This window comes from Equus przewalskii, chromosome 6 (genome assembly GCF_037783145.1).
Source record: "Equus przewalskii isolate Varuska chromosome 6, EquPr2, whole genome shotgun sequence".
NCBI classification, from domain to species: domain Eukaryota; kingdom Metazoa; phylum Chordata; class Mammalia; order Perissodactyla; family Equidae; genus Equus; species Equus przewalskii.
In genome coordinates this window covers 76,968,890-76,993,545 of record NC_091836.1, presented here as the reverse complement: position 1 = coordinate 76,993,545, position 24,656 = coordinate 76,968,890, and the positions used below count along the sequence as shown (strand labels likewise).

Sequence of the window (24,656 nt, the reverse complement as noted above, 5' to 3'; positions counted from 1 at the left end):
CTGACAAAGCTCTGGGGAGTCCGGTTTTTGCCCTCAACATCCACAGCCTCCCCTCCCCTTCTCGATTCTCCAAGGATGCTTCTATTTTTGGAAGCACAGATTCAGCTCTGGAAGGTCACCTCGCCCAGCCTCCCTGCCTTGACCGCTTCTGCAGGAGGACGAGGAAAGGGAATCTGTTTGGTCGCTAAGGAGATGGATTGCTCTATCCTCGTGCATCTCTTGCCTCGTGTAAATAAATGACCTCACTTTGCAGCCAGGCTCTGCTGGTTCCTGGAGCTCTGACCTCAAGAGACCCAGGTGGCTGGGTCTTTCCCTCCGGGGTGGAGGTCAAGGAGAGAGAAGAGAATTCTACAGGAGTGGGGATGTCACAGGGGGCAGGCGCTGAAGTGCTTTGTGCTGTGGGTTCCCTGCTGCTCTCCCTGAAGAGGGAGGATCTGACCCAGCTTCCTGCTGCTGGTAGAGGAGAAAGAGAAGCAACAGCTGGCCCCACAAATTATCCTTTCCCTTCCATATTCCCCGGCCTATTCGTTTGCCCGTTGACTTCTGTCTGCCATAAGCAGAAAGGCCCAGACACATATTCTTCCTCAGAGGCTTTTTCTGAACTTAGCCTGCTCCTCCTCTCCTCTCATCCTACCCAGAAAATCTTGGTTTAACAAAGTAAAATAGGAAGAACAAAAATCATGCCTAAGAAGCTTCATCATCATTAATTCTTTAAGCACACAATTCCTGAGGGCCCACACTGCGTAAGTTCTGTAGGGTTCGAGATGTGAAGATGCATGCAGTCCACTTCCTGCCCTCAAAGCCAATGCACGTAATTGAATGTGATGTGTCAGGCTACTTTTATGCTAAGCGCATTTCTTTTTTCAACATGAACCCTCTTCACAAATATTTATACTATATGGCTGTTTGCTCATGAGTTAAAACTGAAAAAAAAAAATCAAGCTTCAGACTCAATGATGTACACTAGGGCTAAAGTCTACATTTGTACTTAAAAAAAAAAGGCAAAATAAAGAAATAATTATCAAAGAGAAAACACTTGGTTTGATTTCCCCCTGCTTTAAAAAGAAATCATTTAAAATTTTCTAAATTATGAAAGTAAAAATGATAAAATTCAAATACAGAAAATTTTAAGTAAAACAGTAAAAGACTTCCTTTTCTCATGTACATACCACCTATGTCACTCTTTTCTCTAGAGTAACACAGTGAATAATCATCCAGATTTTTCTTTTCATTCATCGATCATTCACTTATTCTTTTAACATTTGTTGTTGTAGTGGTTGTGTTGAGCACTGCTCTTTTCCAGGTGCTGGGAGCTGATTCTGCAATGGTGAACCACAGATATGGTCCCTTGAGGAGAGATGGGCCTGGTGGGATAAGGAACAGGGGTTCATGGCACCTAATGCTAACTGCTTTCTCCCCATCTGCTGATGCCGATTTGGGGTCAAGAACTTGTAGATCCTGATGTTTGTAAACACTCCCTTAAATCAGTAGTTCTCAGCTAGGACCAATTTTGCTCCCCCAAGGGACATCTGACACTATCTGGAGAAATTTTTGATTGTCACAACTGGGGAGGCAGATGTGTTACTGACATCTAGTGGGTTGAGCATAGGGACATTGGCTAAACCTCCTATAGTGCACAGGGGAGCCCCTGACTGCAAAGAATTAGCTGGTCCAATGTGTCAAAAGTGCCAATGTTGACAAACTCTGCTTACACAGAAGTGCTTAGATTGTTAGAAAAAATTTTCCAGAATGCTGATAAAAGTCAAATATGAAAGGGTGGTGGAGTATTTGGCTGCTTTATCAGCTTGACAGGAATCAGATATGTAGAAGTGTCACTGGAAGCCGCGTGCCCTAAAGGGTACAAGGGGAAGGAAAATGTCACACAAAGAAATGCTTCATTTGCTCCTGCTTTGTGTGGCCAAGTTCAGTATTGTTGGCAAGACATATTGGGAATTTATAGCAAGCGTCTGCAACTTCTCTACCTGCTAATCTGTAAACTCCTTCTACGATATGTTTGCCTGTAGTGGTCTATGATAGCTGTGGTTTTTAATCTAACTAGTACACTTTTGCATTCCTCTTCTTAGGTTCTTTTGGTGACTCTTTCCCAATTCCATGAAGTTCTAGAAGGGTTGCTAGAGGAATTCAGGTTGACTGAAATATTCATGCCCCTGTCCAGTGTGGTCTGTTTAGGGATGAGTACCTAACTCAAGCAGGGCAACTTAAAGACCCCCTTGGGATTGAAAAATTGATACTGTGAAAGAGACATTCTCATTTTATTGGGGTCATTCACTGGGAAGATACGAAACTAGAATTGTTGTAAGGTTCTTGTACTATAGATAGTACCAGTAGTATAATATCACTTTAAGTTAGGCTGTGGATGTTAAAGATGTATACTGCAAACTGAAAGGAAATCACTAAAATAATACAACAAGGAGTTACAGCTAATAAGCCAACAAAGGAGATAAAATAGATACTTAAAAATATTAAATTAATCCAAATGAAGGCAGAAAAAAAGGAAAAAGGAATAAGATGAGAAGAGGCAAATCTAATAGAAATAAATAGGAAGATGGTAGATTTAAACCCAATTGTTTCAGTAATTACATTAAATGTAAATGATCGAAGCATCCAACTAAAAGGTAAAGATTGTCCCATTCAATAAAATAGCAAGACTCAATTTTATGCTGCCAACAAGAAATCTACTTTAAATATAAATATATAAATAGATTAAAAGTAAAAGAATGAAAAATGGTATGTCACACTAACACTAATAAAAAGATATCTGGAGTGGCTAAATTAACATCAAAGTATATGTCCAAACAATGATATATGGTACCAATGACAAATTACCAGGGATGAGGACAGTCATTTCATTATGATAAAGGGGTCAATTCATCAAGATCACATACGATTCTAAATATTTATGCACCTGATAGCACACCCTCAAAATACATGAAGCAAAAACTGATAGAATTGTGAGAATAAATAAGTAAGACCCAGTTATAGTCAGAGAGTTGACTATCTGAACAACACCAACACTACCAACTAACTCGGCTTAACTAGAGGCATTTAAAAAATACTCCACCAGGGGCCAGCCCCGGGGCCGAGTGGTTAAGTCTGCTTTGGCGGTCTAGGGTTTCACCGGTTCGGATCCTGGGCAAGGACATGGCACCGCTCATCAAGCCAGGCTGAGGCGGCGTTCCACATAGCACAATCAGAAGGACCTACAACTAGAGTATACAACTATGCACTGGGGGGACTTTGGGAAGAAGAAGGGAAAAAAAAAAAGAAAGATTGGGAACAGATGTTAGCTCAGGTGCCAATCTTAAAAACAAAAAAACAAAAAAACACTCTACCAAACAACAGGAGAATACTTTTCAAGTACACTCAGAACACTGAACAAGATAGACCATATTCTGGGTCATAAAACAAGTCTCAATCAAATTTGAAGAGATTCAAAGTATATTTTCTGACTGCAATGAAAAGGAATTAGAAATCAATAACAAAAAGATATCTGGAAAATGTCCAAGTATTTGGCAACTAAATAACACACTTGTAAATAACCCACAGATCAAAGAAGAAATCAAAAACGAAATTAGAAAGTATTTTGAACTAAATTAAAAAGAAAACATATGTGAAAATTTGTGGAATGCAGCTAAAGCAGAACTTAGAGGGAAATCTTTCTTCCTTTCTTTCTTTTTGGTGAGGAAGATTGTCGCTGAGCTAACATCTGTGCCAATATTCTAGAGGAAAATTTATAGCACCAAAATGCCTATACTAGACAAGAATAAAACTCAAATCAATGACCTCAGCTGCCAGTCTAAGAAACCAGAAGAATAAAAACAAATTAAAAACAAAATAAGCAGAGGAAACAAAATAATAAAGATTCAGTAAAATAATATAAAGATGTAAATTTTAAATAATAGAGTAACCACTAAAAGAACTAATAGATACATGTAACAAGCCATTATTGGAGATAAAATGGAATCATAAAAATACTCAATTCAAAAAAAGGGAGAAAAAAAGAACAAAAGTGCAGATGAAACAAACAGAAAAAATAGATTTAAATATTAACATATTGATAATTACATTAAATGTATATACCTAATAGCTTCAACTGAAAGGATAGACATTGTCAGATTGGACAACAAAGCAAGACCCAATTATATATGCTATTTAAAGGAAATCCACTTAAAATATCATAGCAAAGATAGGTTAAAAAAGGTTGAAAAAGTTAGGCCATGTAAACACTAATCAAAAGAAAGTTAGAGTGGCTACATTAATATCAACAAAGAGTTCAATACCAAAAAAGGAAAATTACCTGGGAGGAAGGGAGCATTTCATTGATAAAGGGTCAAATCATCAAGAGGACATAACCTTAAATGTGTATGCATCTAATAACAGACCCTCAAAATATATTAAACAAATCTGACAGAATTAAGAGGAGAAATAGGCAAACCCACCAGCAGAGTTAGAGATTTCAACACTGCTCTGTCAGTAACTGATTGAACAAAGAAGCAGAAAAGAAGTAAGAATATAAAAGACTTGGACAACATTATCAACCAAGTTGACCTAATGATACTTATTCACCCACTAATACTGCATTCAAAAACAGCAAAATCCACAGTCTTTTCATATCATTTACCAAGATAAACCATATTCTGGATCATAAAACCTCTCATTAAACTCAAGAAGATTGAAATCATACGAAGTATATTCTTTAACATGAAAAAAATTAAACTAGAATTCAATCATAGATATATGGAAAATCTCCAAATATCTGAAAATTAAATAATACTTTTCTAAATTACTCACAGGTCAAAGAAAAATAATCACAATGTATATTAAAAATTACTTTGAAGTGAATGAGAATGAAAACACAACATATCAAAACTTGTAGGACATTATAAAAGCAGTGTTTATAGGGGAATATACAGCATTAAAAAAAAAGTATCACCTCTAAACAGCAATCTGAGCTTCAACTTAGAAACACAAAAAACAGGAGAAAAATCAAACACAAAGTAGATAAGCAGAGGGAAATAATAACTATGAGCAGAAAATAGTGAAACATAAAAAATGGAAACACTATAGAAAAATCAATGAAGCCGACACCTTAGCAAGACTGATCACGAAAGAAAATGAGAAAATATTAATTTTCATTACCAAAAATGGAAGTGGACATATCTGTACAGCTACTATAGACATTAAAATAATAACAGGATATTATGAACAACTTTATCCCAATAAATGTGACAACTTAGATAAAATGAACAAATTTCTTGAGAGACAAAAAATACCATACCAAACTAAAGAAAAAATAGGTAACCTGAATAATCATATATTCTAAATAAATTGAAGTCATAATTAAAAACCTTCCCACAAAGAACACTCCAGACCACTTAAGGAAAAAATAATACAAATTTTACACAAGCTTTTCCATAAAATAGAAGAGGTAGAAATACTTCCTAACTCATTAGATGAGGATAGCAATATTCTGCTAATAAAACTAGACAAAGATATCATAAGAAAACTACAGACCAGTATCTTCATGCATAGACACAGTTATCTTTAGTAACACTTTAGCAAATCAAACCCAGCAACGTATTTAAAAGAATATGTATTCTGAACAAGGGAGATCCATCCTGGGAATGTGAGGTTCGCTCGAGATTTGAAAATCTTAATCAAGGTAAATCACCATATCAACATACCAAAAAATAAAAATCCGTATCGATAGATACAAAACAATCATTTGACAAAAGTCAATAACCATTTAGGACAGAAACTCAGCAAACTAGGAATAGAAAGGGACTTTCTTCTATTAGGAAAGGCATCTATAAAAAGCTATAGCTAACATTATACGGAATGATGAAAGATGAAACACTTTCTGCCTAAGATCAGGGAACACAGCTAGGATGTCTGCTCTCACCACTTCTATTCAACATGGTACTAGAGGTTTCCAGCCAGTGAAATAATGAAAAATAAAAGACATGCACATTAAAAAGGAAGAAGTAAAACTCTTATTTGCAGATGAAATGATTGTTTACGTAGAAAATCCTCAAGAATCTTAAAAAACTTACTAAAAGAACTAAGTTTAGCAAGGCCAACAAGGTCAATACAAAAGCAACATTATGTTTATATACTAGAAATGAAACAAGTGAATTGAAATTTAAAAATACACTTACGTATAGACTTAGAGATAAATTTAACAAATTATGTGCAAGACCTGTACACTGAAAACTACAAAACATTGCTGTAACAAATTAGATAAGACATAAATAAATGAAAAGATATTTCACAATCATAGATCAAGAGACTCAATATTAGGGCCGGCCCCGTGGCCGAGTGGTTAAGTTCTGACGCTCCACGGTGGCGGCCCAGGGTTTCGCTCGTTCGGATCCTGGGCGTGAACATGACACCGCTCATCAAGCCATGCTCAGGCGGCATCCCACATGTCACAACTAGAAAGACCCACAACTAAGAATATACAACTATATGTCCGGGGGCTTTGGGGAGAAAAAGAAAATAAATAAAAATCTTAAAAAAAAAAAGAGACAATATTGTTAAGATACTAGTTCTTCCCCAACAGATCTGTAAATTCAATTCAATTCCATTCAAAATCCCAACATACCTTTTGTAGATGTTGACAAACTGATTCTAAGGTTTATATGCAAATACAAGGAACTTAGAATATCCAAAATCATTTTGAAAAAGAACAAAATTGGAGGACTGAACATTACCTGATTATGAGACATAGAATAAAACTACCGTAATCAGGATAGTAAGGTACCAGCAAAAAGACAGACATAGTCACCAATGGAAGAGAATAAAGAGGCCAGGAGCAGACCCTCATTTACATGATCAAGTGATTTTCTAGAAAGGAGCCACATAATTTAATGAAGAAAGGATATTCTTTTCAAGAAACAGTGTTGGAATGAATAGTTGGATATCCATTTGTCGGAGAAAAAAAAGAACCACGACTTTTCCTTCACAACATATAAAAGAATTTACTGGAAATGGATCATAGACCTAAGAATTAAAACTACGAAACTTGTAAAAGAAAACATAGGAGAAAATGTTTGTGACTTTGGGTTAGACAAAGATTCCTTAGATGGACACAAAAAGCACAAAGCCTAATAGAAAAAACTGATACATTGTGCTTCGCTAAAGTTAAAAACTTTTGCTCTTCAAAACACATTGTTAGGAACGGGAAAGGTTAAGCCACAGACTGAAGGATTATATTTGCAAAACATATAGCCAATAAAGGACTTACGTCCAAGATACATAAAGAACTCCTACAACTCAGAGAATCAACCTGACGAAAATATGGGCAAAAGATCTGGAGAAATACTTCATCCAAATTAAAGTAAACGATAGTGAGATACCACTATGCACCCACTAGAATAGTGAAAGTGAAAGACTGACAATATGAATTGTTGCCCAGGACGTAGATCAGCTGACCCTCTTATAAGCTGCCGCCGGAAAGGCAAATGTTACAACCATTTTGGAAAAACACTGGGGCAGTTTCCCTTAAAGTTACACATACACTTGCCAAATGACCCAGAAATCCCACACCTAGTTATTTACCCAAGTGAAATAAAATCACACATCTGTCCAAAGACTTGTTTGAAACTGTTCTCAGCCCAAGCTGAAAAAAAAAACCCTAAATGCATCAAATGATGAATGGATAAACAAAATGCAGTATATCCATATAGTGGAATACTACTCAGCAACCAAATGGAACAAACTACAAATAGAAAAAACAATATGAATAAATCCCAAAAGCATTAGGCTGAGTGAAAGATGTCAGACATAAAAGACAATATATTGTATGATTCCTTTTATATGAAATTCTAGGAACAGCAAAAATACATAAAGTGACATAAAGTGATCACTGGGTGCTAGGGCCTGAGGGTGGGAGGAGGATACTGGCTCTAAAGGGGCACTGGAAACCTTTGGGGATGATAGAAAAATATGTCTGGCAAAACCTACACACTTAAAATTGGCTAATTTTTATTGTATGTAAATTAAATGTCAATGATGAGGATTTCAAAAAGCCTGAGAAGACAAGTTTTCAGAGGACTACATTTTTGTCTTCTAGTTTTACTGCCTTGAGTTCAGAGAATATGCCTTGATGGTTTTAAGCATTTAAAATGTTATTCTATTCTATTCTATTCATTTATGCTCAAATGCATCTGAAAATAACGAGTGTTCTCTATTTGTAGGGGGCAAATTTCTATGTCTATTAAATCAAGTTAATTTTGTATTCAAATCTTCTTCTTCCTGTAATTTAATATATTATACGCTTTTGTCTTTTAAAATACAGTTTCTTATTATTCCATTATGTTTCCCAGCCAAATTATTAACAAACACTTAAACTATGGTTAAAAAGTTCACATTTCTTTGCTCACTGTAGTTTCTTAAAACCCACACCATCTTCCCTTTTTAGATACACTTTTCATTTTGTTGAGTATGTCCTTGAATATTTTTTTTTCCAGTGAGGGTTCACAAGTAGTTAAAATAATATTTATTGTGGCCTAATTCTTACGAGAAAGTTGGCTGGGCATAGAGTTTAGGTTAAAATTATTTCATCTCAGAATCATTTTACATCATCATTGTTTTCACTGATCTTGCTTGGTCCTCAATGATGGATGTTAATTAGAATTCTTTCTTCTCACTTTATTCTCTTTTTCTTCAGCGATCAGTTGATCTGTTTGTTTATTTTGGACCTTCTCTTTTATGATGTTGGTTTTAGTCACATTCTAGGACATCCCTAATTGTCTATATTTACAACTGAAGGGTCAAAGCAAAAGTCTTCTACTGCCTATGCCTTTTGTAGTCCCTTTATGTCACTGTATGGAGTCTCAAGAGGGGTTAGATGCAATTTCATGTTTTTCATCTGATGTATCTAACTGGAAGCTCTGATTAATTCTTCATTAATACCACTTATATGATATTAACATCACCAAAATCATTGAACTTTGGCTTTAGAGAAGGTTACACAAGTTAAGCAAAGAGAGTCATTATCAACAAAATTTGATACCCCCATCTCCTCAATAGTTTTGAGTACCACTGTGTTGGGGGTCCCCAAGACCACCCTCAGGTTTGATGATTCACTAGAAGGATTCACAGGACCCAGAAAAGTTGTTATATTCAGAGTTTATGGTTTATTGCAGGAAAAGGACACAGATTAAAATCAGCAAAGGAAAAAGGCACATAGGGTAGAGTCTGGAGAAACCAGGCATGAGCTTCCAGTTGTCCTCTCCCAATGGAGTCACACAGACAGCACTTAATTCTCCCAGGAGTGATGTGTGACAACACATATGAAGTACTGCCAACCAGGGAAGCTCACCTAAACCTTGATGTCCAAGGTTCTCATTGCAGGTGGCAAGGATTGCCCATTTGACTGACCTTAGCTAGTCAGTCTCCATTCCCCTCATCAGCGGTCAAACAGCATGGCCCGGGGTCCTAGGTGAACAAAAACAGTGTTCACCATAAATCACATTGTTAGCGTAAAATATCTGGTGTGGCCCAAGGTCTATTATACAAAGAACTCTTATCAGGCAGGACATTCTAAGGGCTTAGAGGTTATCTCTCAGGAACCAGTCAAGGGCCAGTCCTTTCTTTGGAATGTGCAGGGTGTAAGCACTCCAAGCTTGCTGAGTTAACAACCCTTTACTGAACACAGACAATGCTCTCATTTCGACTTGCTTTTTCACACATATTTTCCTGTACTGAAAAGGGGAGAGATCGTTGTGGTCCATATGCCTGCATACCCAACCATCACACATTCTCACCACTCTCTGTCACTTTCAGAGACAAACAGTTGATGTCATGGAAGATATTCTAGAAGGACGTTAGTTAACAGCAGAGCATGGTGGAGATGTTAGGTAGGATGAGGGCTGACCATAATGCAATTAAGCTAGAAATCTATAACAAAAAGATAACTAGAATGTTTCCATACATTTGGGAACTAAGAAATACACTTTCAAATAAAGCATGGGTCCAAGTAAAAATGACAATGAAAATTAGAAATATATTGAATGTAATGAACTGAAAATAATACATTTCAAAACGTAGAATTCTGTGATATTGTGATTATAATAAGAAATATATATTTGGTCTTCATCCCTGCTCCTGATGTAGGGCTCCTGAAACCCTTATAGATTCTTAAGTGATAAGAGCACTAGGAGCATCTTCTGTTCTGGTGAGACAACTCTGAATGGGGTCCTGGATGGATCCTGGATGGCAGCTGGTCACCAGAAAGACCAAGCCATCATTTGAAGCTTGAAATTTTCAGCTCCCTCCCCGTCACTCTCTAGAGAGAGGAAGGGGGCTAGAAATGGAGTAAATAATTGATCATGCCTACATGAAGAAGCCTCCATAAAATCTCAATAATTGGGTTCAGAGAACTTCCAGATGGTGAACACATCCATATACTTGGAGGGTGACACACCCCATCTCCATGGGGTTGGAAACTCCTGTGCTTGGGATCCTCCCAGACCTCACCCTGTGTATCTCTTCACCACGCTGTTCATCTGTATCCTTTATCACATCCTTTAATAAACTGGTAAACATAAGTGCTTCTCTGAATTTTTTAAGCCTCTCTAGCAAATTAGTCAAAACTGATGAGGGAGTCATGTGAACCTCCAATTTGTAGCCAAATTGGACAGAAGTTGTGGGTAGACCTACTACTTGGATTGGCATGTGAAGTAAGAGGCAGTCTTGTGGAACTGAGCCCTTAACCTGTGGGATCTGATGCTATTTACAGGTAAATAGTGTCATAATTGAGTGAAATTGTAGGACACCCAGCTGGTGTCACAGAATTGCTTGGTGTGGTAATAACCATCACACCTCTGGTGTCAGAAGTGTTGTGAGTGTGGTAGTAGCAGGGGAGTAAAAGAGAACCAAAAAGGAAAAGCACTGTAGGTTTTTCCTACACAAATGCTTAAAAATCAGATTAAGGGAAAGTTTTTAGCTTTAAATGCATAAAATGGAACAAAATAAGGCTGATACTCAGTGATCAAAGCATTTATCTCAAGAACTTGGAAAAAGAACAATAAATTAAACCCAAAGTGAGAAGAAGGAAGGAAATAATAAACATAAGAGCAGAAATTAATGAAATAGAAAACATATATTCAGAGAGAATCAATAAAGTCAAAAGTTAGCTTTTGAAAGGCTAAGAGAAATTGATAACCTTCTTTCAGACAGACAAAAAAGAGGGATCAGGGAAAAAGGCACAAATAACCATAACATGGTTGAAAATGCAACACCATCACAGAGTTTTACTAAAAGCATTAAAAAAGATAATAAAAGGATTTTATAAACAATTTTACACCCACAGATTTAAAAAATTAGATAAAATGGATAAATTTTTCAAAACCCAAGACTTATAAAACTGATATAAGAAGACAAAAAGACTGTATTTCTATGGCTCATTAAAGAATTTGAATCTGTAATTGAAAATCTCACCATAAAGAAAATTTTAGGCCTAGCTGAGCTCACTGGTGAATTCTATTAAGTATTTAGGGAAGAAATAAAACCAATATTATGCAAACACTTTCAGACAAGATAAAAAGAGGAAATACGCCCTAAGTCATTTTTTAAAGCTATCACGTTTTGGGTGCCAAAATCTGAGAAGGCCATTACAAGAAAGGTAAAATTATAGACGAATTTCACTTATGAACTGAAATTAAAAAAATGAAATAAAATATTAGAAAACTGAATGCAGAAAAACATGAAAATGATAAAACGTTACTAACATAGGTATTTTCTCTCAAGTTTACAGGGTTGATTTAACATATGAAAATGAAAAAAAATAACTGTCCATAATAACAAAATAAATAGAAAAAAATCATATAATTGTCTAAACGAATAAAGAAACATATGATAAAATCAAGCATTTATTTAAGATAAAAGCTTTTAACAAACCAAATACAAAGGGGAATTTGCTTATCTGATGGAGGGCATCTAAAAACAAGGCTACAGCAATGGTGTACTTAATGGTGAAATGTAGAAAGCTTCCTAATTAACGTCAGGAATAACACACATTGCAATTTCTAGTCTACATTCTTCTTGAGGTCCTAGCTAGTGAAATAAGGCATGAAAAAGAGATAAATGGTATAAAGTTTTGACATGAAGAATTCACATTCTGCCATTATTATTAGATGATATGATGTATAAAGAAATGCAAAAAACTCTACAAATAAATTATTAGCATTAATAAACATGTTTATTGATGGACTGATGGACATGAGTCAGTAAACAAAAATAAATTTCACTTTTATATACCAGAAAAAACAAGTAAAAAAATAAAAATAGAAAAAAATTCACTTAAAATAGCATCAAAAAACATCAATACTTTGGAATAAATTTACCAAAAAGTGTCCAATATTTCTTTTTTTTTTAAAGATTTTATTTTTTTCCTTTTTCTCCCCAAAGCCCCCCAGTACATAGTTGTATATTCTTCGTTGTGGGTCCTTCTAGTTGTGGCATGTGGGATGCTGTCTCAGCGTGGTTTGATGAGCAGTGCCATGTCTGCACCCAGGATTCGAACCAATGAATCACTGGGCCGCCTGCAGCAGAGCACGCAAACTTAACCACTCGGCCACGGGGCCAGCCCCTGTCCAATATTTCTTTATAGAAAAAAGATAAAGCAAGGAAGGTCTAAATAAATGAAGAGATATACATGTTCATAGACTGGACGACTCAATGCAGTCATGGATTACTTACCAACAGGGACACAATCTGAGAAATGTTATCAGTAGGCGATTTCATCATTGTGTGAACACCAGAGTGTACTCACACAAACCTAGATGGTATAGCCTACTATACACACCTACACTATATGGTATTAATCCTATGGGACCACCATCCTATATGCGATCTGTGCTTGGCTGAAATGTTGTTATGCGGCACCTGACTGTGCTGTAAAGATATTCCCCAAACTGATCTACAGGTTAAATGTAATTCCACTCAGATTACAATTCGGCAAACTGATTCTAAATTTAATTTGGATGTGCAAAGTGCCAAGAGCAGTTGAGATTCTCTTAAAGAAGAACAAATTGTGAGACTCTCCCCCACTGCATAGAAAAAGTTATCAGAATGCTACTAGACTAGTGTAAAGAATAGACTGAACTAGGGTAGCATTTGTGCAGGGCAAATAAGCCAATGGAGTTGTATGGAGAGCTCAGAAACTGACTTGTGTGTATGGACATTGGTCTTATCTGCTGGATCTCTTCATGTACTTCTCCACACCACTCCTAGCCCTGCTCTATGCCCTAAAAGGCTGTCTCCTATAGAAATAAATGAAATGTTATGTATTTATTACGAGACTTAAACGTCTGACAGAGTTTGGGATAAATTAGTCATAGGCACATGGACACACACACATACATACACACACACTGCAAATAAAACCAAGATAATTCATTTGTTTATTCTTCATCCAATAAACATTTATGGAATGCATTTATTTGCCAGACACTCTTCTGGGTGCTGGGAATCCATCAGTGAACCAAACAGGCAAAAATTGTTTGCCCTCATGGAGCTTATGTTTCCTGTACGTGAAGATAGACAAGGAGCAAAATAAATTATACACACACAAATACATACATGAATATATATAAATACACATACAACACACACATGTATAATGAAATGGAGAAAAAAAGTAGAGAAGGGAGATAAGTAGCATTGAGGGGTTAAATAAAATAGTAAACAGGGAGGACTTCACAAGCAAGTGCCTTTTGAGTAAGGACCTGGAGAAATGAAATGAGGTGAGGAAGCTAGTCATGCAGCTAACTGGGCAAGATTCCACACAGACCAAGGAGCCAGTGCAGATGCCCTGAGTGGGAGTGTACCTGCTATGTCTGAGGGAGGGAAAGGAGATAATGAAAAAGGAAGAGAGTAAAAATGATGAGGTCAGAGAAGTTGTGATGGACCAGATCATCTAGGTTATTGAAAGGATTATGGTTTATGCCCTGAGTGGGAGTGGAATCCATTAAAATGATTGAATCAAAAAGTAGCACACTGTCACTTTATTTTAACAGGACGACCCAGGCTGCTGTGTTAAGAAGAGTCTGAGGGGATAAAGGAAGAAGCAGGGCCATCAGTTAGGAGGTTATTGCAATGAATCTGGTGAGAGGTGATGTGGCTTGGGCTAGAGAAAGCAGTGGAGGTGAGGATGTCATTAAACTTTGAGGATAAAACAACTGGATTTTCTTATAGATTAAATGATAGAAAGAGAGGAGTCAAGGATGATTCCAGTATTTTTGGCCTGAGTTTATGGAAAGCTGGAATTGCCAATAACTCTCATTTCTAAACAGAGAGGGAAAAGGCATTGGGCTATGGGAGAAAACAAGAACTCAGTTTTGCAGGTTAAATGTGAGATGCCTACTTGACATCCAAATGGGGATGTCAAGTAGCCAATTAGATAGGAATATGGAGATCAGAGGAAAGAGCCAGAAACAAATGACCAACTCCTGGGGGGAAATGAGAATGTAATCACAGCACAATACATGGTTCAGCTGTAATTAAGTTTACATAATAATGATATAGACATGAATAATTATCTCCACAAATCTATAACTATTTTGAGAAGATAGGGGAAGGAAGTGTGTGTGTGTGTGTGTGTGTGTGTGTATGTGTATGTGTGTGTAGTGACCTTATGAGCTAAATCTTCCATAATAAAATTCAAGAGAAATCTTCAACTAAGCTAAAATGAAATCAAGCATTTTATTTAAAATAAGAAGGCATATTTTTAAAGAAACAGTTAAAGTACTTGAAAGTGTTTGCTTCTGAAAAGTGGGAACTGAGGTTAGGGGAGAAATGTATTTCTCATATATATGTGGTCTTCGACCACAGTTCCTGGCTCACAGCTCCCCAAACCCTTGGAATTTCTTGTTTGTGTTAATGCAGATGACTTTTGGACCCCGCTCAAGGGCAGGGGCTGGCTGCCAGGAGAACCAGCCGTGTGATGTGAGGATTGGAGATTTTAGTCCCAAACCCTGATTTCTGGGGAAGGGAGAGGGGCTTGAGGTTGAATCTATTGCCAATGGCCAATGAGTTAGTCAATCACAACTACATAATGAATTCTCTATAAAAACCAAAAAAGACAGCTCCTCAGTCATTTTTTGGAGAGATTCCGGGATGGTGAACATGTGGAGGTGCGGGAGAGTGGCCAGCACAGAGAGAGCATGGAAGCTCTGCATTTCTTCCCACATACCTTGCCCTATGCATCTCTTCCATTTGGATGTTCCCTGTATCCTTTATTACAGCCTTTAATAAACTGCTAAATATAAGTGTTTCCATTAGTCCTGCGAGCCATTCTAGCAAATTAATTGAATCCAAGGAGGGTGTTGTGGGAATCTCTGATTTATAGCTAGTGGGCCAGAATTACAGGTAACAACCTGGGCTTGCAGCTGGCGTCTAAAATGGAGAGTGGTCTTGTGGGACTGAGCCCTCAACCCATGCAATCTGATTCTATCTTTGGGTAGACAGTGTCAGAATTGAGTGGAATTCTCTGACACCCTGCAGGTGTCTGAGAACTGCTTGTTGGTGTGGGGAAGCCTCCACACACATGTTGGAATTGGGTCCAGGAACCCTGGGTGTAAAAGTAAAACTAACTTAACTGGTATTTACAGTCCCTGAAGCCTGAACATACATATAGTGTAACTGATTGAAGCTGAGTTCAAGTCTTAGTACCTCACTTACTAGTATGCAACCTTAGATGAGCTATACAATGTCTCAGTTTCCTCATTTGGAAACTGGGATTAATAGCTAAAGCACAGGGTTGTCAAAAAGAGTAAATGAGAAAACATATGTATGTACTAATTATTGGATATGAGGTAGCTATTATCACTATTGCGCTTGATTACAAGTTTCTCACTCTCACTGGTCTGTGTTCTCTTCCAGGGGAAGTCCCACTTATCCACCTCTCCCAGCGCTGACACTTAGGAGTAGCTGAGTCAATATTTCTTGAATTAATAAGTTGAGGCACAAACAAATGGACGCACAAGAGCTCTTGGATATCTGTTTCAGTCTCAGTAGTCTAGCTTCCTGGGACCTTGGGTCAAATTTCCAGCAAGCCACCTCGCTATGGGACATCTGGTCACCGCGCGCCCCCCACCCCCTCCGATATTCCCCAGCACTACCAACTCACTGAGAAATCTTGTTCTTACAGTCTCTTTCAAAAGCAAAAACTCTTGTGAGATACAGCAGCAAGAAATCATTATTTAGCAAGTGAAGAGGAAATTCTAGTTGCAACATTCCTCTCAAGTGTCATTAATCCTCACTTGTAATAATGACACTAATGGCCCAAACCTGCCCACCTGTAACATAGCAACTGATAATGATTTGATCATTCCATTTTCCCAGAAACTCCAACTATATTCCTGATATTTTCTCCAGACATGACAAAACTGGCAAAAACATGCTTCTTCAGTGACAGATCCTACCAATAATTAGCATGCATTGTTAAAGGAACCGTTGATTGCACTTTATTTATAGATATTAACATGATTAATTGCATTGGAAGTGTGCCTGGAGGATGACACTTTCTGAGCTGGTGCTAGGGCATGAGTGAACCCAGCAGCCCTCAAAGGGTGTTGGGAGAGGGTTGCGATTGGCCTACTCCTTTTCGTTTCTGAATTGCTCCCTCAAATGATTCTAGGTCTGATTCCATAGGACTGGCCCTACATTAGAAAGTATTTACTTTGACTAATAATATGTTCAGCTAGGAATAGACAAGAGAATAACTTCACATATGTGTAAAGCACTTTATGGTTGACCAAAAGTATTCACATGACTATCTTATCTGATCTGATCCAGTGCCCTGGTTTAAAATGCCGCTTATGTACGGATGAGTCCAACATTTGTATCTCCACTCAGCTTCTTCCCTGCATTATAGACTCATCTATCCAAAGGCTTTCTTTGGATGTCTAGTTAATTGTTGAATAGGCATCTCAGTCTTAATATTTCAAAAATAGAACTGCTTTCCCTCCCCTCCCCTCCTACCCGAGTCTTCTTCATCTCAGTTTGGTAAAAACATCCTCCCAGAAGCTGAAACTCAAAATCTGGCAGTCATCATATCTATATTCCTCCTCTTCTCTCACCCTCCCACATCTGCAAGTCATGTTCTTTCTCCCTCTAAAAATATCGAGAGCCTGTTCAATTTTTTCCTTCTTTATAGTGCTACCCCATCCAAGATACTATCACCTCTCTCACATGAACTACTGCAGAACAGTGAAAGCAAAAGAAGTGAGTCCATGAGGCAGGATGGCTGCTATGATATGCTCACATCATGTGATTCTATACGGCTCACAGTTGCTCAGGATAGAGGGAAGCCTCCACTGCTTGCTTACATAGCCTTATGCCTACAATGCAATATGACCTTGAGTCTGGGATTCCCAGTCTGGTCCAGTGCACTGGTGACTACTCAGAGAGAGCTTCAGAAAAGACTGATTCCACCTGTGGAGAGAAAATTGCAGTTCCCTACATCCCCACATAATTGGGACTTTCCCTCAAAGGTTTCTAAAGTATGACAGTGGCTGGAGAGCTCCTATCCCATCTCTACCACACAAGAAGCTGGCTGTGTCCTAGAGCGGCAATGGCAGATAGGACTGATAATAATAATAACACCAAGAGGAATTTAATGATAAGAAGAACAATAATAGCTCAATCCAAGCAACCACTTTGCCTTCTTATGAAAAACAAGTAGCTTTGGCTTGTCTTGAAAGACCTGACAGCTGGTTTTACTCTGCTGCGATTTGAATCTTTCATATTTCAAAACACTACCCAACACAGTCAGGGAAGATATGGTGAGTTTGGCAGACACTCTCTTCTGGGACATACTTAGCCAACAGCACCTCACTGAGGGCTTACTAGGTGCTCAGCTTTTCTCAGCACTAGGGGGAAAAGGAAAAGCTTAGTGACTGGCTTGGGCCCCATAGGAACTGACCACCTGGGATGAAAGGGAGAGCTTTCCACAGGCAGCAGTCAGGGCCCTAACTGGCAGAGAGGGCAACTATAGACCCAAGAGTAAAGAGCTGAGCCCTTTTCCTGGAAAAGTAAGCTTGGTGCTTACCTCAGGATTGTTATGAGGATTGATTATTTAAAAAGTATGGTTTCAGAGGCCCTAAAAAATCATTAAGTCTTCACAGGTTCATTAAAAACAGGTGATACTAGATTAACATCACTTTCTTTTTTGATTTGGCCTATTTGACTCACATATTCGGGCCCTTTTGTAGGCACAGTAAATGTGGACCTCAGCACAGCATCTGGTAAGCTGTCTCCTGATCTCCTTGTAGATGATCTGGATAAATTTAGGCTGGATGATAGTAAAACAAGGTGAATTCATACCTAGTTGGACAATCACACCTAAAGGGAGCTGAATAATGCAACTCAGGTATTATCCAGTTCTCCAATTTTATCAATAATTTAGAAGAAGACATAGAATTTGGGTGTGACACAATAGTCATAATTGGAGTTCAGAATCAAGATCCATAAAAATCCTGACAACTAGGTGAGATGGATAATGCCTAACAATATAAATTTATCAAAATAAATTATTTGATGGCCTAAAAAGTCAATGACACCACCTCTGAAGTAGATGCAATGTAATGTATATGAAAATAAAAGGCTTTCTGGTTTAATCTTATTTTGAATCAAAATGTGATATAGCTACCGGAAAATAATTTTGCTTTAGGCTGTATCAACAGAGGTACAGTCTAGAGAGGGAGGGTGTACACCAGTTATAACACACCTGAAATATTAATTCTGTCAATTTTAGAGATATGTGATCACCTAGAAGACAGTGAGAAGACAACTACTGGGGGACTGGGGAGGGTAGCGGTCAGGATCACATCAGGAGCTATTAAGCTTTAAGGAAAAGATTCAAGAAAGACAAGATTCTTCTCAACACATATTTGAAGTGGTGTCACAAAGAAGAGGGACTAAACTTGTTCTGAACGGTTCCAAGGATTAGAACTAGGACCAATAAGAGGGAGCCATGGGAAGATTTAGAACATTCTTCTCTATCACAATACAAAACCATAGTCTGTTAGTCTCTGAAGGTGGTAAGTCCCCCGTCTGCTCGGCAGCCTCCTCTGCTTTAGAGGAGAATCAAGTACCAAGCAGACGGTTAAACAAACGTGAAGTCTTTCCCAGCCCTGATATCCCTGATCTCAGACGTTAACTGGTAGCCAAGAGGAGACAATAAAGTTTTGGAGCAAGGCAACTGTGTTATCAGAAGTTGGATTAAGGAGAAAGGATTTGGTGGAATGTGCAATTGTATCTGAGGGGAAGGTCTGGAGACTGGAGGTCAGAAACAGTGAGGGCTGTTGACTAATAACGCTTAATTCAGCATCCTAGGAACGTGCATGATTTAAAAGGGGACATGGGCAAGAGGAGGTGAATTCCAAGCCTTGGTTCACCTAGTGCAGGAATCTTGAGTATTGGAGAATTCCTGAACATAATTCTTTCTCAACATGCTTTCCTAATAGATAAATTGAGATTCACATGTGATTTTTTTAATTTTCCCAAGGAGCATGTCTAATCAGAGTGTCCTTGATGAAAACAAAGATAGCAGATTTCAAAAGTTAAAGGGCTATGGAAAAGGCTTTAATATTTCATTTGAATGTGAAATAATCTTTTCTGAAAACACTTTTTTATAGATCCATCAATTCTCACTAGAAAAAAATCAAAAGTAATTGGAGATGAAAATGTGTTCTTATTTAAAGAACAAATATCATTTGGGAATATCAGAGCATCCTTAGAAGCTTGGGCATTGTGTGCTGGCTCTGACTGCTACGTGTTTCATTGGCTTTTGAAGAAAGCGAAACATTAAGATGAGCTGGAAACAGTTACGAATTCACCCTGCATTCTAAGCACCCTTGTCATCCTGAAAATTTCCATCAAAACTAAGGATTCACAGTTTACAGGAGAAGGGAGGATCAGGTTCTCTAGTAAAGATGCACTCTAAAGGGAGGCACGGCAGTAAGTGAATTAAACCCACATGCTCAGTGGTATGAACAGTCATAAAGAAAACACATTATTTTTATTCTACCATGGATGTAAACCTGCTCCAAAGATAATCACAGGACATCAGGTGTTTTTAACCTTTTACTGGAGACAAGCAGTAGGCATCTCACCTCTCTTCTGTCCCCATCAACTGTTCCTCCATCTCTACTACAACGTAACTCTTAGAGCTTGGTACACGGGTCACCAAGTCATTTCATTTGACATCCAAAAAGTGTCTTGATTACAACTCTTCCTCTCCATTCCCTTTGCATCACTCTGTGAAAGATGACTCAGAAGCAATGCTACCTTTTCCAATCCATCCCCCAAGTAAACACAGATCTGATCATTTCACTTTTTGCTTAAATCTTTCAAAAGATTCCGGATGCTGTTAGGTTCAAATGTGAACCTCTTAGCATATCCTCTAAAAGACGACTCCGCCAGCTGTTCTGTTATTAACATGTCCAATTCTCCAATCGGTCAGATTATTCTTAACTCCCTACATGCTCCTTACCCTTTCATTCCTTAGTGTGCTGTTTCTTCTTGCAAATCATCTGGCTCACTTCTCTGTTTACAAAATGTTCTTTTGTATCTTTGAAGCCCCAGCTTGCAAGTTATCCCCTCTGTGCCATCTTCAGGTCTCTCCAAGCCTGTGCTCTCTGTTCTAGCAACTTTGTCCATATTTTCCTTACCACATGAAATTAGAGATATTTGTGTTAGACTGTGAGATGATGAAGGCAGGAGTATATCTCCTTCTTTTTGGCACTTTTATCCGGGGCTGCAGCCATTTACAGAGGAGAACCCCAGGACAGAGAGGTTAAGTAACCTGCCCAAGGTCAAATAGCCAGTTAGTGCTAGAGCCACACCCTAACTGGACAACCTGACTGCAGAACCTACAGAGCTCCCAAGTGGGGAGCCCTTGTATAGCCCACGAGGATCTTAGGGGATGGTACAGGGGAAGGTGGTGAAAGTCTCCTTTTTTGTGTGGTGGAGACTTGCGGAGGCTTGGAAAAGCTGACCTGGGAACTGCAAGTCTCCAGATCCTTCCCTTCACCACACAATGTTTCCAGCCTCAGGGCTGACCTCCTCACACCTTTTACCAGCCGGAACTCGTTGCCTTTGCGGCCAGTGGGAAAAAGAAAATAAGAAACAGAGATAGGCTCCCTTGACTGAATCCTATTTGAGAACTAGAGCAAATGGGTCTTTAGCAAAAAAGGATCTGCCTTTCCTCCAAGCACAAGCATCAGACCATTTCCTTCTGTGTCCACTGCAATTTCCTAACACTCTAAGAAAATAAGAGATTTTGCTACAATAAAGGGTAGTGTAGAGGTAATCAGGGGACATCTCAGATATACTTCCAATAAGGGCAATAATAATTCTCTCTCTCTCTCTTTCTTAAAGATTAAATGAACTAACATATGTAAAGCATTTAGCACAGTATTTGAAGTGTATGTGTTAACTCATTATCTGTGTTGCTCGCACACCTCTTAGAGCAATGCCTGGACAAAACTATAGGCCAATTCTTATATGAATATAGTTGAAAAATCCTCTATCATATATTATTAAAAAAAATCTGTTGATATTAATAATACACCTTGATCAAGTAGGGTTTCTTCCAAGATGCATGGATGTTTCAAAATTAGTAAATCATATTAATGGATTGAAGGAGAAAAACCATGCAAACATCTCACTAGAAAAGAGATAAAATTCAACACCTATTCCTAATAAAACAACAATGTAACACCAAGAGCTGAACATTAATCAGGATCAGGACAAGAATTTCTACCATCACTCCTATTATTCAACAGTTTGGGAAGTTCTAGCCAAGGCCATAAAATAAGAAAAACACATAAAACGTAAAGTTATTACCAAGAAGGAATGAAATACGATTCTTCACAGAAGATATGACTGTTAGTTGGAAATCAAAGATAACCTAGTGAATAACTATTGAAACCAATGAAACAAGGTGGCTTATTCTAAGTATGTAAATATAAATAACTCCTAAAAATGACAAATCAAAAGATAACCCAATAAAAATGGGCAAAAAGCTAAAACATAAATTTTATAAAAGATATATGAAAAGCAAGAAAAGGTGCTCAACATCGTTAGTCATAAAGGAAAACCACAATGAAATATCATTACTAGAATGGCTAAAATAAAAAAGATGACAACACTAAATCTTGGCAGGAACTGGAAGCAACTGGAACTCACATGCACTGCTGGCGGGAATGCAACACAGTACAGCAACTTTGAAAAACTATTGGCTTTTCTTATAAACATATACCTGTACTATAACCACGGAATTTTACTCCTAGGTATTTACCCAAGAGGAATAAGAACATATGTTCACAAATACACTTGTACAAGAATGTTCATGACAGCTGTATTCATATTAGCCAAAAATAAAAACAAATTTAAAAAAACCCAGAGGCCAAAACTAAAAACAACCCAAATGTCCAAGAGCAGAAAAATAGATAAATAAATTCTGGTAAACTCATACAGTGTAATATTACTCAGTAAAAAAAGAGAACAAACGACTGATATCCTTCACAATACGGATGAATACCAAAAACCTTATGCTGAGCAAAACAATCGCCCCTCCCCCACATGAAAGAATGAAGTATAAGAACAGGAAATCATGGTGATAGAAATCAGAAAGAGGCTGCCATTTGGGGTAGAGGTGGAGGGATTGCCTGGAAGGGGGCAGGATGGAACCTTCTGGGATGACGGAAATGTTCTATAATTTGTTTTAGATGGTGGTGACATGGGTGAACACAAATGTCAAAACTCCTCAAACTGAGCACTTAAGATCTATGCATTTTATCAAATATAAATTATACCTCAATTTTAAAAATCTTTTCTACATATACCAGTGAATAAAACAGATTTAAAAAAAAAAACTATTCCATTCTCAACAGCAGCAAAAACATAAAGTACACAGGAAAAATCTTAAAGAGAAATGTATCGAATCCAGATAAACATATTTTACAGAATGTTACTAAATGGCTTTTTTTAAAAGACTGGAGCATATTTAGATATTTTATGTTCCCAAATGGGAATATTTAATATTGGAAAGACGTACATTCATACCAAAATTGTATATAAATATAAGCAAATTCCAAAGTAATGTCACAATTCATTTTGAAACATCTTTCCTAAATGATCTAAAGATTTACTTGCAAGATTAAATGGATGAAATAACCAATCTTTTTATCATTTATAAGAATAAGATGGGAAATTTGTCTTACTAGACAGTAAAATGTATTATTAAGAGGCTATAATTATAATATCAGCATACTGCTACCAGAAAAGTGAAGAAGATGAATGGAGAAAAAACTATAAAGTACAAAAATAGACCGAAGTATACAGACAGTTCCCTATTTTGGTACATAATTTGGTACATATTTGGTACATAATTATCCCATAATTTTGGTACATAATATTTGGTACATAATTATCCCATAAAAACATATGGAACACAAATACACAAAAACTGATAAACAAACTTAGCTGTTATAAAGGGGTTTCTATTCTTTAAGCACTAAAAATTCTATTAAGACTCTACTCACACATTACTTTAGTAGCACAATTTTTAACAATATGTTCCCAACATTTTCTTTCATTCACGATAGATCCCAGAATCAACAGGCTAGGTGTACGAGAGCATGTGTTTGAGGATAGCAGTGAACTGCTTTCAAATTCTAATTATTTTCATATTTATCCCAATTTTATTACATTTTGGAGGCTAATATTTTTTGTGTTTGTTTGTCTGTTTGCTGAGGAAGATTAGCCCTGAGCTAATATCTGTTGCCAATCTTCTTCTTTTTGCTTGAGGAAGATTGTTGCTGATGTAACATCTGTACCAATCTTCCTCTATTTTATATGTGGGTCACCACCACAGCATGGAGGCTGACGAATGGTGTAGGTCCATACCCGGGAACCAAATCCAGGCCACCGAAGCAGAGTGCACTGAACTTAACCACTAGGCCACAGGGCCAGCCCCAAGGCTTATACTTTATGATTAATATCAGCACTTTTTGATTTCCCATCTTCTGTGTATGTGTGTTTGAGCAGGAGGAAGGTTTTTGCTTTCTTTTAAAATTCCTTTGCTTAGACATAATTTACATCCCCCAAAATTCACCTGTTTGAAGTATAAAATTCAATGAATTTTAGTACATTTACAGAATTTTACAACCACCACAATCTAATTTTAGCACATTTCTATCACCCTAAAAGGAAACCTTATGCCTATTTATAGTCACTCCCCATTCCCACCCCCAGTCCTAGACAACCACTAATCTATTTTGAATCTCTATAGATTTGCGTCTTCTAGACATTCTATATTAATGGAATCATACAATATGGGTTCTACTGTGTCTGGCTTTGAAATAAGGGCAAGATGAGATACAACTTTTAAACAATTATACAGCTACCACTAATCAAATGAAGATAAAAATACTGCTGAAACTGACCCTTTTCAGTAATGCCACTTGAAACAGTTTTCAAGAGCTTTATCAGCAGATGCATCAAATGCCAAATTTGGGTTATAAAAGACAGTTAGGGACTGGCCTGGTGTTATAGTGGTTGAATTTGCCCACTCTGCTTCAGTAGGCCAGGGTTCACAGGTTTTGATCCCGGGCGTGGAC

General features: G+C 37.5%; 1 protein-coding gene across 2 annotated transcripts in view; it reads right to left on the bottom strand.

The window, feature by feature from the left end:
• Positions 1 to 24,656, bottom strand: part of SYT9 (synaptotagmin 9) — a 181,543-nt gene that overhangs the window by 53,660 nt on the left and 103,227 nt on the right. The window lies entirely within an intron of this gene.